Below are 13,074 nucleotides of genomic sequence, written 5' to 3' on the forward strand. Positions count from 1 at the left end.
AGCAGAGCTCATGTCCTGACTCCTGCAATGACTTGGGTGCCACCCTTGGTCTCCCTAGCTTCTACATGGGGCCTCGACTGCGGAATTCCGTATCCTTGGCCACCGCTCATCATAAACTGTCACTCACCACGCAGCCCAGCCCTGTGTAAACCACAGGCCGCCCTTTCATTCCCCCTGGAAGGTTATCTCCTACATTTCTCCCCTCCCCTCCCCTCCCCTCCCCTCCCCTCTCCTCTCCTCCTCTCCCCTCCCCTCTCCTCTCCTCCCCTCTCTTCCCTTTCTTTTCTTTCCCCTCCACTCTCCTCTCTCCACCCCGAACCACATTCTGCTCAATAAACTTTGGCCTTTCTATTGCCTGGCTGTGTCCTGCTTAATTCTTTGTTCTAGACCTAAAGGGACTGGAACAGACCCCAGGACTGGAACAAGACCCCACCTAGAGACACCTCACTCAGGGAGCCCCCTTCCCCCTCCCCCCTACTTCAGACTGGAAAGACACTCCTTTCTGTCCAGTTGTGGGGCCAGGAGAAACCTGGTTGGGTGGGGACAGGGTGCACACGAGGCCCCAGTGCTCGTGTCCACTCGGGCCTAAAGTGGCGCGTGGCTCAAGTGGTAGTGTGCTAGCCTTGAGCAAAAGAAGCCCAGGGACAGTGCCCAGGCCCTGAGTTCAAGCCCCAGGATTGGCCAAACAAACAAACCAACAACAACAACAAAAAAAAAAAACAAGCAAAGAACTTACTTAAAAAATTCTTTTCTGGGGCTGGGAAGGTGGCTCAGTGGTAGAGTGCTTGCCTTGCATGCATGAGGCCCTGGGTTCGATTCCTCAACACCACATAAGCAGAAAAAGTCGGAAGCAATGCTGTGGCTCAAGTAGTAGAACACTAGCCTTGAGCTGAAGCACTCAGAGACAGTGCTCAGGCCCAGAGTTCAAGCCCCATGACCGACCAAAAAAAAAAAATTTTTTTTTCTCAATTGGATGTTGGCTGACTGCTAGCTTTGAGCACAAAACCTTAGGGACAGCACCCAGGCCCTGAGTTCAAGCCCCAGTACCAGTATGCATGCACACGCGCGCATGCACACACATACACACACACACACACGTACACTATGCCCACTACATTCATGCTTTGGAACCTCTGGTCTTTCCATCTCATGACATCAAAAGTCATGTGTCTCAGCAGTATAGGCGCGTTGTGGCATGAGATTTTCATCATCAGTGATCTTGGCAAACACATCAACGTGTTTTTCCACTGCTTGGTGGTCAGTATTATCACAAATCAAAGTCTCCAGACCAAGCGTTCTGGGCCAGTGGTGCAGATAAGAGGATCTAGTTTTCAGGCCAGCCTCAGACCCTACCTCAAAAATAAAAGCCAAAGGACTGAGGTTCTTGCCCCAGTGGCAGGGCGGTGGCCGGGCAAGCCGGCGGCCTTGAGTTTATTCTCTAGCTCCAAAAGGAAATGCTAAAAACGAAAATTGCCAGGCTCTGGTGGCTCATGCCTGTAATCCTAGCTACTCAGGAGGGTGAGATCTGAGGATTGAGGTACAAAGCCAGCCCAGGGAGGAAAATCCATGAGACTCTTGTGTCTAATTAACCATCAGAAGACAGTAGGTAGAGCTGTGGCTCAAGTGTTAAGAGCACCATCCTTGAGCAGAAAAAGCACAGTGTCCAGGCCTGAGTTCAAGCTCCATGACCTACTACTGCTACTGTACTACTACTACAATAATACCATCTCTCCTCCTAGCTTGCCAGTTGAATTTTTTCTTTTTCTTTCTTTCTTTTTTTTTGGGTCCAGTTGTGGGGCCCGAACGCTGGGCCTGGGCACTGTCCCTCAGCTATTCAGCTCAAGGCTAGTGCTCTACCACTTGAGCCACAGCGCCACTTCCAGCTTTTTCTGCTTATGTGGTGCTGAGGAATTGAACCCAGGGCCTCATGCATGCAAGGCAAGCACTCTACCACTGAGCCACCTTCCCAGCCTCCAGTTGAATTCTTTACTTCCCTTCAATTTCAGTTCATGGATCAATTTTCTCATTTTATAATTAGTTACCATCCAATGGCAAGCATCCACCACGACACTCCTGCTTCTAGAGCAGCTACTGTGTTGTTACAAGCAGTGTGCCGTACTTCTTTCTTTATATATTATCATTCACTCTCATATAGTCTTATAAATCTAAAACTATGAGCATCTGTTAGATATCACCAATTAAGGTTAAAACTCCCTAAAATGTTTCCATTCTAAGGATTCTTTTTATTTATTTTTTGGTCCGGTTGTGGGGCTTGAACCCTGGGCCTGGGCGCTGTCCCTCAGCTCTTCAGCTCAAGGCTAGCGCTCTACCACTTGAGGCACAGCGCCACTTCCGGCTTCCCCCCCCCCCCCCCCCCCCGCTTATGTGGTGCTGAGGAATTGAACCCAGGGCCTCATGCATGCAAGGCAAGCACTCTACCACTGAGCCACCTTCCCAGCCCCCTCTAAGGATTCTTTTATTCCCACTAATGTGAACACTAAGACCCAATAGTTTCCAAACTGTATGTTCAAGAGTCCTGTGGTGGTTTCTTGTCACCTTGATTGGACTGGAAACACTTGACTCAAGTGGTAGAGCACCTGCCTAGCAAGCTCAAGTCCCTGACTTCAAACCCTACTATTTATTGCCCAAACAATATACAAGTGCATTATTTGTTTATATATATATGTATATAATAGTTAATTTGCATATGTATAGGATACTATTTGGGGAGAAAGGAATGGGGAATTGTATTTTATATATGTATATACTTTTCATAGTCATATATTTTATACATTTCTTTTTGTATTTGTCAGTCCTGGGGCTTGAACTCTGGCCCTAGGCACTGTCCCTGAGCTCTTCAGCTCAAAGCTAGCACTCTACCACTCTACCACAGCACCACTTCCCGTTTTCTGTGGTTAATTGGAGATAAGAGTCTCATGGACTTTACTGCCTGGGTTGGCTTTAAACCGTGATCCTCAGATCTCAGCCTCCTGAGTAGCGAGGATTACAGGCGTGAGCCACCAATACCTGGCTTATACACTTTTTAAAAATACCAGTAGTATGTCTCATTTAGAAGTAACAGCTTAAAAGTAAAATACACAATAGGAGTAATCCAAAGCTCATAGGAGTAGCTGCAGTTTACCAATTTGAAATGTGAAAGATTTTTTTCATCCAATTTGACAAAGTTTCCATTAGGTGGCGCCATTGTCAAGTTTCTGTATTTTCCAAAAGGTCAGGAAGGTGCCACACCGCCCATCTGCTGTGGGATCACTTGAGAATAAAAAAAAAAAAATTAAAAAATTCCATTTAGAAATACTCTATTGTTTTAGGCCAATAGGAACAAAAGAACTGGACTTAAAAAGGGATTTTGTTCTTAGGTAAAAAATACTGGTATGTCAATACTGGTTTTGGGAATGAGTTAGGATTCTTTTACCCCTAGAAAACTTACCTCTGAGATCCTGAGGATATCAGGCAAAAATGCCGCCAGCTACTTTGGAATTATCCACAGTTTCCTACCTTTTTATCACTAATTCCTCTATTGCTTCAACTAAAAATACAATTATTGGGGCTCTGAATGTGGCTTAGTGGTAGAGTGCTTTCCTAGCATGCATGAAACCCTGGGTTTGATTCCTCAGAACCACAAAAACAGGAAAAGCCAGAGGTGGCGCTGTGGCTCAAGTGGTAGATTAATAGCCTTGAGCAAAAGCAGCTCAGGGACAGTGCCCAGGCTCTGAGTCCAAGCCCAGGACTGGCAAAAAAACAAACAAACAAACAATTATTGGGAAGATTTCATCCCAAATGAAGTTTGTATTTTGGATTTATGTGTACACTTGATTCATTAAAGGCCGGAGGTTTAGCTCAGTGCTACCAAATCGGTAATGCCTTAGTTTGGGACTAAAAAGGAATTAAATAGTTGAACTGGGTTCCAGTGTTTTACACCTGTAATCCTAGCTATTCAGAGGCTAAGAGCTGAGGATTGTGGTTCAAAGCCAGTCCAGCCAGGAAGTCTGAGGGACTCTTATCTCCAATTAACCAGAAAAAAAAAAAAAAAAGAAGGGACATATGGCTCCAGTATTAGAGTACCAATCTTGAGCAAAAAAGCTAAGTGAGAGCAAGAGGTCCTGAGTTCAAAACACAAGAAATGGAAGGGGTGGGGGAGGTGGGAGGAGAGACCACTCAGGGATAGCATTTAGGCCCTGAGTTCAAGTCCTAGGATGAGCATGCTCCACTTCCAGCTTTTTGGTGGTTAATTGGAGATAAGAGTCTCACAGATTTTCCTGCCTGGGATAGCTTAGAACTGTGGTCTCCAAATCTCAGCCTCCTGAGTAGCTAGGATTACAGGTGTGAGCCACCTGTATGGATTTGAAGGAGATTAGCTGTTTAAGTGGAGAACCGTGTTCTATCACGTAACGTAAACATCTGTGTGAAGAATTCAGTTTCAGCTTTTCAGGTGAAACCGCAGAGGATTCTGGTCCATTCTCCCCTGAGGTAGGTAAGTGGATTCTTTTTCATCTTGGTTCCCGGTTGGTGGGGGGTGAGGAGGCTGAGTGTCTTGGCCTGGCGCTGGGAGAAAAGCTCTTCCAGGGCAGGGGAAAGCACAACGCCTGGTACATAGACAGAATGCTGCTCTTTGGCTGTCTGCTGGGCCCAATTTGGAGACAGTTAACCAAAGGAACCACTACAAGATGTGTGGCTTGTGACTGCAGGCTGGAAAGAACCATTTCTGGATTCTCATCACCTGGTTACTCAACATCTACTGAGGGCTGGAGCGGAAGGAGCGGCACCATCCGGGGACCTCCTTTAACAACGTGAAAATCTTCAGGCCCAGCCAGGGGCCAGGTGAGTCACGCCTGTAATCCCAGCCTGTAATCAGACATCTGAGATGTGAAGATAGTGGTTCCAAGCCCACACTCTGAACTCCAAGGAACCAGCAAAACGCCCGAAGCAGGCGTGGCTCAGGTGGTAGAGCTAGCCTTGAAGGAAAAAAAAAGCTAAGCAAAACAGACAAGGCCCTGAATTCAAGTCCTACCACAGGTGCTCACCCACATACAAAAGAGACAGTGGGATGGAGGGATGCCAGTGACAAAATGAGAGCCAGGGAGCGCGGGTACTTTGGGGTAGAGGGGCCGGTGGGGCTGGCTCTCCATCTGGCTGTGTGTCCCCCCCCCCCCAGTCTGGGGCCCTACTCCTGGCCGGTCCCTGCAGCCATCACCATGGTAACGGAGGCCTCTTCCCTTCCTCAGGCCTGGTCTGCCTGGGGTGCATTGTTGATGGCGTGGCCGCTCAGGTCACAGTTCCTTCCTCTTTCCTGCAGTAGAAATGTTACCGGAACCCATTGTGGGGGGGGGGGGGTGCTGCAGCTCACACCTGAAGGTTCCAGGCTTGGGAAAACAATGGAGATGGCTTCCCCAGCATGGGGGGGGGGGGGGAAGGGGAGGGGGGCTCCAGGGGCAGTGAGGGAGGCAGGACAATGTGGCCTCAGGGGCCCTGCTTCCCCCTTCCATCATGCCTGGCCTTCCAGAAGAGGTTTAAAAATGGATGGAGGTGCTGGGCGCCGATGGCTCACGCCTGGTGTCCCAGCTACTCAGGAGGCTGAGATCTGAGGATCACAGTTCAAAGCCAGTCCATGAGACTTTTCTCCAATAAACCACCAGAAAACCAGAAGTGGCGCTGTGGCTCAAGTGGTAGAGTGCTAGCCTTGAGCTGAAGAGCTGAGGGACAGCGCCCAGGCCCAGACTTCAAGCCCCACGACTGACAATTAATAAATAAAAAGGATCAAGGGGGCTTCAGGAAGCACTGCATTGCCTTGGGAGGAAGAACCGTGAAATGGGATGGTGTGGACAGAGGCTCCGGCCTGTGTCACGGCCCCATGACCCCCCACCCCCCACCCCCATCCCTGCAGCTCAGGCTGCATGGGTTCCCTGAGTGGCCAGCTGCCTGGGCCCAGCCTCACAAACGGGTGTCTGGGACAAGTAGAGACAATGACGCAAATCCCCCACCCCCTAGGCCCGGATGTGCCCCTGGCTTCTGCCAGCAAGGCAAGGTCAGCCCCAGGGCCCGAGGGTCCTTCTCCGTGAGCTGATCGAAGGCTTCCTTCAGAAATGCTGGCCGGAAGCAGCGTGTGTGGCCCCGGCCTGGAATCCCGGTGCTCAGCAGGCTTGAAGCAGAAGGATCACAAATTTGAGGCCAACCTCTAGCACATAGTGAGCTCAAGGGCAGTGTCATTCCCTAAAGAAAAATGCAGTGAAAAAGGCTGAGACACCCTGTCTCCAAAACAGAACCAACAGAGACAGAGATGACCACAGAGTACGATCTCCCGGCACTGGGCTGACCTCACAGGCTTCCATAGCTACCTGGCTGACCAAAGGAACTCGCTGCCCTGAGATCTCAGACAGCTGCAGAGCTGGGGCTGGCAGAGATGCGGCCCCCCCCCCCCATTCGGTTTCAGGGAGTCTCACCCGCGGGCACCGGAAACTGAACCCTTAAGAAAATTAAAATATACTTTCATTGAGATAATAGTCGATTCACACCCCCTTCCCCCCTTCTCCCCCTCCCCCTGCCCACTTCCCAGGCCTCTTTGTGTCAGGAAAGGAGTAAAGTCCTATCCATAGGTCACCTGCAGAGGTACATAGGTTCAAAACCACAGTGAAGGCAGAAGAAGGCCCGGGCCAGTGGCTCACACCTGTAATCCTAGCAACTCTGGAGGCCAAGATCTGAGGATCTCAGTTCAAAGCCAGTTTAAGCAGACAAATCTGAGAGAGTCGTATCAACAAGCAGCAAAACAAAAAACAAAAAGTATCTAGGCTCATTCCAGTTTTCCCCCCCCTCCAGGAAATCTAGGGTTGCATTTGTGAACAAGATTTCTGTTTGTGCAGGGCTGGGAAGGTGGCTCAGTGGTAGAGCGCTTGCCTTGCATGCATGAGGCCCTGGGTTCCATTCCTCAGCACCACATAAGCAAAAAGAAAAAAGCCAGAAGTAGTGCTGTGACTCAAGTGGTAGAGCGCTAGCCTTGAGCTGAAGAGCTGAGGGACAGCGCCCAGGCCCAGAGTTCAGGCCCCATGACCGGACCCAAAAAAAAGAAAAAAAGATTTCTGTGTGTGCAAAGCCTCTACTTCTCTAGGCAACTGGTCTATTTTTTGTTTGGGGTTTTGTTTTTTGTTTTTTTTTTGGTCTGGGCCTGGGCACTGTCCCTCAGCTCTTCAGCTCAAGGCTAGCGCTCTACCACTTGAGCCACAGCACCACTTCCGGCTTTTTTCTTTTTGCTTATGTGGTGCTGAGGAATGGAACCCAGGGCCTTGAGCATGCAAGGCAAGCGCTCTACCACTGAGCCACCTTCCTAGCCCTGGGTTTTTTTTTTTTAATGTATTTTTGGGGGGGTGGGAGGGTCTTTTTTGGTACGGGGATCAAACCCAGGACGTTGTACTTGCTAGGCAAGTGCTTTGCTACTGAGCTACATCCCAGTGCTGCTCTCTTTTTTAAACATTTCTAATTCCAGCACGTCCTTAAGAAGCTCCATCTCAAGACCCAGTGTCCTCTCTCCACAGGCTGGGCATTGTCTGTGCAGGCTGGGCACTGTCTGTGCAGTCTGGACAGTGTCTGCGCAGGCTGTGCAGTGTCTGTGCAGGCTGGGCAGTGTCTGTGCAGGCTGGGCAGTGTCTGTGCAGGCTGGGCGGTGTCTGTGCAGAGTCTGTGCAGTGTCTGTGCAGGCTGGGCAGTGTCTATGCAGTCTGGGCAGTGTCTATGTAGTCTGGGCAGTGTCTGTGCAGGCTGGGCAGTGTCTGTGCAGTGTCTGTGCAGGCTGGGCAGTGTCTGTGCAGGCTGGGCAGTGTCTGTGCAGGCTGGGCAGTGTCTATGCAGTCTGGGCAGTGTCTGTGCAGTCTGGGCAGCGTCTGTGCAGGCTGGGCAGTGTCTGTGCAGTGTCTGCGCAGGCTGGGCAGTGTCTATGCAGTCTGGGCAGTGTCTGTGCAGGCTGGGCAGTGTCTGTGCAGGCTGGGCAGTGTGCACTCTGGGCAGTGTCTGTGCAGGCTGGGCAGTGTCTGTGCAGGCTGGGCAGTGTCTGTGCAGTGTCTGTGCAGTCTGTGCAGTGTCTATGCAGGCTGGGCAGTGTCTGTACAGTCTGGGCAGTGTCTGTGCAGTCTGTGCAGTGTCTGTGCAGGCTGGGCAGTGTCTGTGCAGGCTGGGCAGTGTCTGTGCAGGCTGGGCAGTGTCTGTGCAGGCTGGGCAGTGTCTGTGCAGTGTCTGTGCAGGCTGGGCAGTGTCTGTGCAGGCTGGGCAGTGTCTGTGCAGGCTGGGCAGTGTCTGTGCAGGCTGGGCAGTGTCTGTGCAGTGTCTGTGCAGGCTGGGCAGTGTCTGTGCAGGCTGGGCAGTGTCTGTGCAGGCTGGGCAGTGTCTGTGCAGTGTCTGTGCAGTCTGTGCAGTGTCTGTGCAGGCTGGGCAGTGTCTGTGCAGGCTGGGCAGTGTCTGTGCAGTCTGTGCAGTGTCTGTGCAGGCTGGGCAGTGTCTGTGCAGGCTGGGCAGTGTCTGTGCAGGCTGGGCAGTGTCTGTGCAGGCTGGGCAGTGTCTGTGCAGTGTCTGTGCAGGCTGGGCAGTGTCTGTGCAGGCTGGGTAGTGTCTGTGCAGGCTGGGCAGTGTCTGTGCAGGCTGGGCAGTGTCTGTGCAGGCTGGGCAGTGTCTGTGCAGGCTGGGCAGTGTCTGTGCAGTGTCTGTGCAGTCTGTGCAGTGTCTGTGCAGGCTGGGCAGTGTCTGTGCAGTGTCTGTGCAGTCTGGGCAGTGTCTGTGCAGTGTCTGTGCAGTCTGTGCAGTGTCTGTGCAGTCTGTGCAGTGTCTGTGCAGCCTGTGCAGTGTCTGTGCAGGCTGGGCAGTGTCTGTGCAGTGTCTGTGCAGTCTGTGCAGTGTCTGTGCAGTCTGGGCAGTGTCTGTGCAGTGTCTGTGCAGGCTGGGCAGTGTCTGTGCAGTGTCTGTGCAGTCTGTGCAGTGTCTGTGCAGGCTGGGCAGTGTCTGTGCAGGCTGGGCAGTGTCTGTGCAGTGTCTGTGCAGGCTGGGCAGTGTCTGTGCAGTGTCTGTGCAGGCTGGGCAGTGTCTGTGCAGTCTGTGCAGTGTCTGTGCGGGCTGGGCAGTGTCTGTGCAGGCTGGGCAGTGTCTGTGCAGTGTCTGTGCAGGCTGGGCAGTGTCTGTGCAGTCTGGGCAGTGTCTGTGCAGTCTGTGCAGTGTCTGTGCGGGCTGGGCAGTGTCTGTGCAGTCTGGGCAGTGTCTGTGCAGTCTGTGCAGTGTCTGTGCGGGCTGTGCAGTGTCTGTGCAGGCTGGGCAGTGTCTGTGCAGTCTGTGCAGTGTCTGTGCGGGCTGGGCAGTGTCTGTGCAGGCTGGGCAGTGTCTGTGCAGTGTCTGTGCAGGCTGGGCAGTGTCTGTGCAGTCTGGGCAGTGTCTGTGCAGTCTGTGCAGTGTCTGTGCGGGCTGGGCAGTGTCTGTGCAGTCTGGGCAGTGTCTGTGCAGGCTGGGCAGTGTCTGTGCGGGCTGGGCAGTGTCTGTGCACTCTGGGTAGTGTCTGTGCAGGCTGGCGGTGGTTGGTTGTTTTAATTACGTGAGTCTCGCTCCCATCCAGAGCACAGCTTTAGTCCTGCGTTGGCATACTCCAGTGTGGCTGTCTTTTTTCTTTTTAGGCATCTGTTTATGTTGATGTTGTTGAATTGGGTGATGAAACTGTAGAGAAACAGGAAGCCTGTAGACAGTTGTATAGACCGAAGTGAAGGATTGCGTCCTAGAATAACTTCGGTGTTTCAACTCTCTTTTTTTTTTCCCCAGGCTTGGATTTGGATGTTTCCAGGCTTTGTTTTTGTTCTAGGCCAGAAGTTTTCTTGTTATAGGGGGCATTTCAAGAACTCTGGAGATGTTTTCTTCTCCAGGCACGGTGAGGCCCAGGGGCAGCTGACCGGTCACTCTGCTGGCCGTGGGCGGTGGCCAGCGCGCTCACCTCGCTCAGAATCCTGTGTTTTCCTTGTTTCTCTCTTTTCATGCCAGTACTGGGGCTTGAACGCAGGGCCTGAGCACTGTCCCTTAGCTTTTTCGCTTAAGGCTGCTGCTCTACCACTTGAGCCATAGCTCCACTTCTGGCTTTTTTGCTTAATTGGTGATAAGAGTCTCACAGACTTTTCTGCCCTGGCTTTGAATCAGGATCCTTGGATTTCAGCCTCCTGAGTAGCTAGGATTATAGCTTGAACCACCCATGTTGGGCTCATATTCTCCCCCCTCCCTCCCTCTTCCTCCCCCTCTTCTTCTCCCTCCCATTCCCTCTCTTCTTTCTCTCTTTTCCTTCCTTTCTCCTTCCCTTCCCCCCTCTCTGAATGACCTGCCTCATAGAATTAGATGAGAAAATCCGTGAGGAGTACTATAAACACTCAGCTGTTATTACTGAAATAAAATCTTTATGATGGAATCTTAGACTAAAGGATAATTTTGAAGAGTTAATGCACAACAACACAAATACAAGATGAATACATGTCTAATATACGTTATTGGACCTATCAGTTAAGGATTCAGCCAGTGCGATGCTGCAACGGGCTTAAAACAGGATAAAAAAGCAGCATACATACATACATGCTTAGACAGACAGACAGATATAGATGGACAGACAGATAAGCTGAGCTATAGGTAAATGGTCATCTATCCCCAGGGTTACTGAAAGGAATTATTTTGGGGGGAGTCTGGTCGTGGGGCCTGAACTCTGGGCCTGGGCACTGTCCTTCAGCTCTTCAGCTCAAGGCTAGCGCTCTACCGCTTGAGCCACAGCGCCACTTCCGGCTTTTTTCTTTTTGCTTATGTGGTGCTGAGGAATCGAACCCAGGGCCTCAGGCATGCAAGGCAAGTGCTCTACCACTGAGCCACCTTCCCAGCCCCCTGAAAGGAATTGTTATAATAGATGCAAAAATCACTCGTTTTCATCCAGAGTGTTCGACCCATCATCCCTACCAGATACAAATTGCATTTCTCTGCATATAAATCTGCATCACCACTAGAATTCTACCAACTAGAGAGCTATAAGGGATTTCAAGCTGGGCACTGGTGGCTCACACCTGTAATCCTAGCTACTCAGGAGGCTGAGTGCTGAGGATCGCAGTTCCATGCCAGCCTGGGCAGACACATCCTCGAGACTTCAACTAACCAGCGAGAAACCAAAGTGGAAGAGGGTGGCTCAAGTGGTAAGGACACCAGCCCAGAGTGAAAATGCCAAGTAGACCAGAACAGACTTAAGCAGAAGGACTTCAGCAGCGACTGCCGAGGGGTGGCGGCCGAGTGATCCTGTGGAGCGTTCGATTGCTTCTGCCTCACATGCTGTGTGGAGCTCAGGGCAGAAGGCTCATGTCCTGGGAAGATCGGATCTGGCTTCAGTCCCCACTCTGTGTCCGCTGTCCTCCTCAGGCTAATGAAGGGGCCCCCTGGGAACACCACGCTCCCTTGCCCAGGAACTCTGAATCATGACTCAATAAGAAAAATCCAACAGGGGAATGAAGACTAAAGTGGCTCCGATTCCTGGAGTGTGGTGTGACCTGAAACCCCACACTGCCCTTAGGAAGGGTCATCTGGGGGCAGGTGAGCAGGGTGTGGCCGAGGCCGGGCCAGTGTGACGGGATGCCCACCCCCAGCTCCCTCGGGACAGCTCCCCTCCCCTCCCACTGTCCTGAGTCAGAGGAAGTTTGATTCTTAGCCAGGAGGGTCACACTGATAAAGATTTGGAGAGCCATTTCAGAAGTAAAACCATCAGCCTGGCCCTGGTGGCTCACGCCTGTAATCCAAGCTACTCTGGAGGCTGAGATCTGAGGATAAAGGATTGAAGCCAGTCCCGGCAGAAAGGCTCCAGGGACTCTGATCTCCAATGAACCACCAAAAAAGCTGGAAGTGGAGCTGTGGCTCAAGTGGTAGAGTGCTAGCCTTGAGAAGAAAAAAAAGCTCAGGGACAAGCATGTAGGTCCTGAATTCAAGCCCCAGAACTGACACACACAAAATAAGTAAAAGGTGTGTGTGTGTGTGTTTTGTCCATCGTGGGGCTTGAACTCTGGGCCTGGGCGCTGTCCCCCAGCTCTTCAGCTCAAGGCTAGCACTCTATCGCTAGAGCCACATTGCCTCTTCGGGTTTTCTGGTGGTTAATTGGAGATAAGAATTTCTTGGAAAGCCAGATGCTGGTGGCTCAAGCCTATAATCCTTAAGCTACTCAGGAGATCTGAGGATCATCGTTCAAAGCCAGCCCAGGAAGGAAAGTCTGCAACTTTTATCTCCAATTAACCACCAGAAAACTCGAAGTGGTGCTATGGCTCAAGTGGTAGAACAGTAGCCTTGAGCTTAAGAGCTCAGGGACAGTGCTTAGGCCCTGAGTTCAAGCCCCAGGACTAACAACCAAAAAAAAAAAAAAAGAGTCTCACAGATTTTCCTGCCCAGGCTGGCTTTGAACCGTGATCCTCAGATCTCAGCCTCCTGAGTAGCTAGGATGACAGGTGTGAGCCACTGAAGCCGGGCTAAGTATTCTTGACAAGAAAGGTCAGGAAATTTCTTCTGCTGTGTGCACATGGCTCCAAGGAGCCTGTCTTCCTCTCTTGGAATATCTGGGCCATCACCATAGATTCAGGCTCAGACACTGCAAACAATCCTGTAGACTGGTCATCTGTGGACTGTGACGAGCGTGGAGTGGGGGACTCTATTGTGGATAGGGGTTCCCAATCTCCCCAACTGGGTTTCCCTGGTTTTCCTTTCCTCCTCTTGGGTGAACCTGTGAGAATCAAGTGGGAGTCAGCTGCCCCTACTGGATTCTCCAGGCAGTGGCCATGTTCCCCAAAGGCCATTGTTGGAGGAGCCTTGGGAAGGCAGACCTTGATTCTCACCAGAGGGACAGTTTCAGAACCATGTTGCAGTCAAACATGCGGCCAGGGATGGTGGTGCCTGCCTGTAATCCCACACTGGGGAGGTCAAAGCAAGAGGATCTCAAGTTCAAGTCCAGCCAGAGTGGGAGGCTGGGGGCATGGCTCGAGTAGAATGAGCGTGTGTGCTGACCACCCTTTCAGACTCATCACCCTTCTGTTCCTCCTCCCG

Source organism: Dipodomys spectabilis, unplaced genomic scaffold (genome assembly GCF_019054845.1).
Source record: "Dipodomys spectabilis isolate Male_0828 unplaced genomic scaffold, ASM1905484v1 ptg000329l, whole genome shotgun sequence".
Classification (NCBI taxonomy): domain Eukaryota; kingdom Metazoa; phylum Chordata; class Mammalia; order Rodentia; family Heteromyidae; genus Dipodomys; species Dipodomys spectabilis.